Raw genomic sequence first — 6,000 nt, forward strand, 5'->3', positions numbered from 1 at the left:
CCACTTCAGTCAACTCCCGCGATGCTGTGAAGATAAGGTAAGTTAGATGGGGAAGGGACCGGGGAGAATAGTAGACGAAGGCGAAGATTCTTCGTGTGTGAGTCTTCGTCTTCGCCTACGTTTTACCGGCATTGTCTTCTCTTCTTCATGTCTTCGGAACGAACACGAAAACGGCACTCTTCCTGTTCGTTTTCATGTTCGCACGAAGAAGAATGCACAAGTCTAGTTACTACTCCCTCTTTTCACCCCTTCTTTTGTTTCAATTACCCATACTACTCCCTTAGATTGTAAACTCACAAGCATGGCCCTCATAAGCCCACCATTCCTGGCAGGAAATTTGTATAAAGTACCATAAGGCTAGGTGGCAAGCTCACTGGCAGGGTTCTCAACTCATGATGTGTCATATTTGTTTGTATATTTGTTATGTATGTGTTAACTGCCCCAATTAAATTGTACAGCACTGTGGAATGTGTTGGCGCTTAATAAATAAAAGGTAATAATAATTTATTATTAAACAGTGACTAAACAGTGACGTTCATTTTATGTACATTGTGGCGGGTGACTGTTTTGGTAATTCTGTTATTGGTGAATGTGTAGGAAAATCTGTTGAATAACGCACCCAACCTTATTTGTTTGCTTTGGTTATGGACCTTTTTGATTGCTATACACTTTGAATGCCCTCTTTGTTATTTTTAATTATCATACTGTTTAAATAACACTGTACATATGTCTGACACATTATTTAAAAAGAGCATTGTTGAATTACATTACAAGTGTGAATTATTACACTTGTAATATTTGTATTGTGTCTGTTTTTTAGGCTGCAGTTTTCTAAATCTCAACCAAAGGTCACTGGGTTTATCAGAGATAAATAGAAATCCGCAGGCACACTCAGTGAAATCGATAGAGGTAGTAAAAATCTAAGCTGATAATGAATTCTTGTTCGGCTTGCACAATGCTTGAAGTTGTTAGTGTTTACTAGAAGTCACCGGAGAATCAGATATTTCAGGAGAATATTGATTTTGCCACTGAAGTAAGACTAAAGGGGTAAATAAACTGTTGTGGGGTCAATCGATCCATTTATCTTCTCTGACAATTTAAGGAAAAAATAGATGAAACGAAATACACTCCACTGGTTTAATTCTACTGCAGAAAATATACAGTTTGGATGTATGTGAGAAAGACATTGAAGTAGTGTAACAAAAAGTAGTGTTAGTGTGGCTCTAAAAAGGTAAGAATTTCACATATGAAAGTATACATAAAGACTGTTTCAGACAAGTTGTTTACAGATCATGTTGGGATACTGAAGCATGCGACATACTATTAGACTTAATCCACAATATGTTACAGTGTAGCACAGCTTCATGTTTTGTGCTTGCTATGTGGGTTGGAAATTCTATCACCTCCTTTTACTTTTATAACACCTGATATGATATACCAACATCTGTCTAGATTGTGATATAAGCCAGTTAACAGGTGTTTACCTCAATTAACCTCCATATATACTAGTCACAATCAGGTAGCTGTGTTTCCTTAGAGTGTCTTTAGTGGCAGATGTACTCAGATGTCTGGAGGCAAGATGTGATAATTGTCCAACAATGTTCTGATGGTGGTGTTGGCTTGGGAACTACAGTACACACAATAATAGACCAGTAGTTCCCTACTCGGTCCTTAAGGAGCAGAGACAGCAAAGGATTTAGCAATTATAATCTTCTTAACAAGGTGTCGCAGCCCAGCACATGCTTGGTATCTTTATCATGGCCTAGGTAGGTGGTTATGGAGATGTTAATGAGATCATTCTTATTATTTGTTACTATATTTTTGAGGAAGAAATTGAATTATATCCAACTACTCAGCTGTATTATTTTAATTAAAAGTAAGTCCACCTTAATTGTTTTTTCTGAATGCAACAGTAAAATGACTATTACTACTGGTGACTTTTTTTGTGGAAAATCATAAGACGTGATAACCATTAGACACTTTTGAATGTATGAAAGTTAATTCCGCTAAAAAATGCAGATGAACACAAACAAAAATAAGTAAATTTGTCACAATTAGTAAAAAATCTACACTTTTTTTTATAAAAGGTAATGGATCAAATTCATATGCATGTTATGGGTGGGTTTAACAACCCTTTAACCTAAAGGTGACCCTATCCCACTATACTAGTGCAGTTTCTTAAAATCTAAACTGGCTCAGTCTTAACCTATGCCCTTTTGACATATATATATCTATCATATTATCATATTATTTAATGTACTTGACTTACAGAAACAAGAGGTAAGGAGGGTCCTGCTTATATAAGTTAAAAATCTAGAAATGTCTAAATGGATGGTTTTTTTGCAATCTAGACAATTGTTGGCATCCCCATGAATTCATATGAGAAAAATTTATTTGAAGTATATTCCCATTTATAGTTTGCATTTTTTAGTACATATTGGTGACTAGGAACTGGACATTGTTTAACCATGACTTCCTGTTTCACAGGGGTATAAATATTAGGTAACCAAATTTCCTTAGTCATTCATCACAACGGGTAAGACCGCGGAATATAGTGGTGACGTGCGACAAAATAGGGAGGGGATACAAGAAAATAGCAAAAACATTGAAATTCAGATTTTCAGGGCAAAAATTAAGAAGCTACAGTCAACCTGGCAGAGAATGTGTGTCTATATTGTCTCAACGCACTGTGAAGAGGATGGTTCGAGGGGCCAAAATCTCCAAGGATCACAGCTGGAGAATTGCAGAAGTTAGTTGTGTCTAGTGGTCAGAAAAGTCACCAAAACGACAATCTAATGTCACCTACATCACCACAAGTTATTTGGAAGGGTTTCAAGAAAAAAGCCTCTACTCTCATCCAAAAACAAACTCACCCATCTTCAGTTTGCCAGATACTACTGGTCAGACAAACCCAAAATAGAGCTTTTTGGCAATAAACACCACAGGTGGCACACAAAGAGGTAACAATACTATAAAGTACCTCATGCCCATGGTTATATAGGTGGGGCTCTTTAATGTTTTGGGGCTGTTTTTTCTGCCAGAGGACCCGGACATTTTGTTAGGATACATGTCACATGCTATCAAATATCAACAGATATTAAATAAAACACCTGACTGCTTCTGCCAGAAAGCTTAAAATTGGTCATGGTTGGATATTCCAGCAGGACAATGATCCAAAACATACATAAAAATCAACGCAGAAATGGTTTATTGACCACAAAATCAAGGTCCTACCATGGCCATCCCAGTACCCTGACTTGAAGCCCATAGAAAACCCGTGGGGTGACTTGAGGAGTGTTGACCTCGAATTTTGAAAGGATCTGGAGAGACATAGAGACATTCTGTATGGAGAAGTTGTCTCTGGTCCCTTGCCTTGTATTTGCCAACCTTACCAGGCATTATAGGAAAAAACTCAGAGCTGTTATCTTGGCAAAGGGAGGTAGCACACATTATTGACTAAAAGGGTGTCAATAATTGTGCCACACATATATTTAACAATTTTCTTGGATATACTTGTGTTGTGTTTGCAATTGTTTGATATCAATGAGAGCAGCATATTTTTGTTTATTTCTTGAAGAACAAAGACAAAAGACATTTTTTCATAGCTTTTTTGTTCATATTTAGCAAGGCTGCCCATATGTGTGGAGGGCACTGTACATTAAGATTTGAGATCCACCTTGTATTGAAGTATTTCGTAAATCACCGAGGATTATACAAACAGAATATTGTGTTGTGTTTTATTTTCTAATTTCCTCCAATCAAATGTAACATATCAAATTAAGCACTCAACAAAAAATAAATGTCCCATAACTGACACCCCACCCCCCGGGTGTCCACCCAGGCAAAATTCACATACTTTCTATTAAACTAAAATGTCAATCTCAATGCTTTTTGGTCTTGTCAACGTCTGTGCAACTGATAGATTGTGCCCAAAATCAAGAGACTGTGATGGGAGCCCTGTATCTTATCAATTGTATGGAGTACCAGGAGGTGAGCTCAAAATCTGACTTGTATAGCTTTCTCAATATTATCAATATGTACGACTGCCAAATGTACTGCTGAAACATGGCACACAACTTGTAATGCTTGCCTTGTACTTTTGAAAATTAGGATATGTATATAAATACATTTTGGGGTACTTTTTTATCAGTGGCTCTAGCTGTATACACATCATTCTAAGTAAAAGGTATTTTTCCCATTCATAATGTATTCATAATAAATGGTGGGTCAAATGTATAAATATACATACCTTCTCATAGCTAATCACCAGGAGCTCTCCCTCTCCTGCCCTTATAGGAGGCATGAAGGTGCATGGCTAGTGTTGCATATAGAAGGCATATGCCCAAACAAACATAGACAGAAGGGCTATGGGCAAAACCTAGCAGGGGTGATAGAGCAGAACCTGGATGGTGATGGATTCTACCTGGGGATTAACCACTAATCAAAGGCCTAGTTAACCATTTGTGATTTCTGGAGCATCTGGTATAAATCCCAAATGTTCTAAGCATGTATATATGGAATAGTAATACAGATATTTATCATAAGTCCATTGTCAGGACTAAGACTAGGTGGGTCTAGTAGACGAGAGAGGCACGTTATGGTTGAAAATACTGTGAGCAAAAACGCAAAATCTCATGTTCTTGAAAGTGCCTTCAGAGCGTAATAAAGGAAATTTTAATTTAAATAAATCAGCGGACAGACATTCATAATACAGGAACAGAAAGTCTGTGCTGAGCTGGAGGCATTTATAAAAATTATTCAGCTTCCACCTTCAATGTGTTCTATGCTGATAATTTCAACGATGAAATGCAAGAGCAGGACAAAAGCACCATAGAATAAGTGAGGCTAATTCTTCTGTTTTCATATGTATTACACTATATATAAGGACCTTAAAAAGGAATAAAAATATACAATTAACAAATTGGACACATGCTCAGTTCTGTGGGAACAATTATAACCTTCACGCTGAACAAGAGGAATGGAAATAAAAAGTAATTACTAAATCTAATTTTTAATACTTTCACTGAATCTCTGATGGATGATTTTCATTTACAGTAAAAAAATACAGAAGACTTATTTGCTTGCTCTATGATAACTTAAAATGCTTTAATTGTATTTTTTGTTAATTTTCCAGCTGCTGGCCATATTCTGCAGTACCCAAGTGGCATATCTGGTGAGTTTGTGATGCTGCCAGCCAGCAGCCCACCAGGCATTTGGCCAGTGTACCAGATGGACATTCCAGGCATGTTAGCTATAAATGAATAATTGAGTTATACATCTCATTCTTCCCCCCTTTAGGACCCTAATCCTTCTGTCCCCCCCTTACTCCACTTGTGTCCCTCTCTTCAAGGCGCTCGCAATTTTTGGTGGGTATGAGTGTATGACAGTGATTGACAGCACTGAAACTCGCAAACAGTAGTCAATGTGGTGTATATGGACAACAGTAACTCTGTCTATAAACTAAGTGGTGTAAAAAATCCCTAAAAAAAAGCAATGTTTCTAGCAGCACCTCTAACCACACCCCATAAAACAAATGTGACCCTTTATGATTATTTGCAGTGTTTAGTGGTGTAACTACCAGTGTTGCAGGGGTCGCTACTGCGACGGGGTCCACCTCTCTGCGACTACTTGTCTGCCCTCTTCCTGCATGCCAAGGGCCCGCAGCTTATCTCTCTGGCTGTGCACTGTGCAAGTAGCCTGTAGAAAGTGTTTTCCCAGCATGGGTCCGAAATTATTCACAGAGGGCAGGTCCGACCTGGACTGGGCCTGTCCAGTTTGGACTAGCCCCGTGTGAACTATCTTAGACCAGCACAAGAGGCAGGAACGCAGCGGGGTCTTATCACGTGACTGGCCCACAAAAACTAGAACAATCGCAAAGTGTGTGTGCGCCAGAGAGATAAGCTGTGGTTGAGGTAAGGGGGTGTGAGAGGAAGATTTATGAATGAATGTTAGAATGATAATGTATGTATGTAAGTGTTTGGAAGGAGGAAAAGATGGCAG

The sequence above is a fragment of the Sceloporus occidentalis genome, unplaced genomic scaffold (assembly GCF_023333645.1).
Source record: "Sceloporus occidentalis isolate IW3139 unplaced genomic scaffold, rSceOcc1.0.p SCAF_47, whole genome shotgun sequence".
NCBI classification, from domain to species: Eukaryota; Metazoa; Chordata; class Lepidosauria; order Squamata; family Phrynosomatidae; genus Sceloporus; species Sceloporus occidentalis.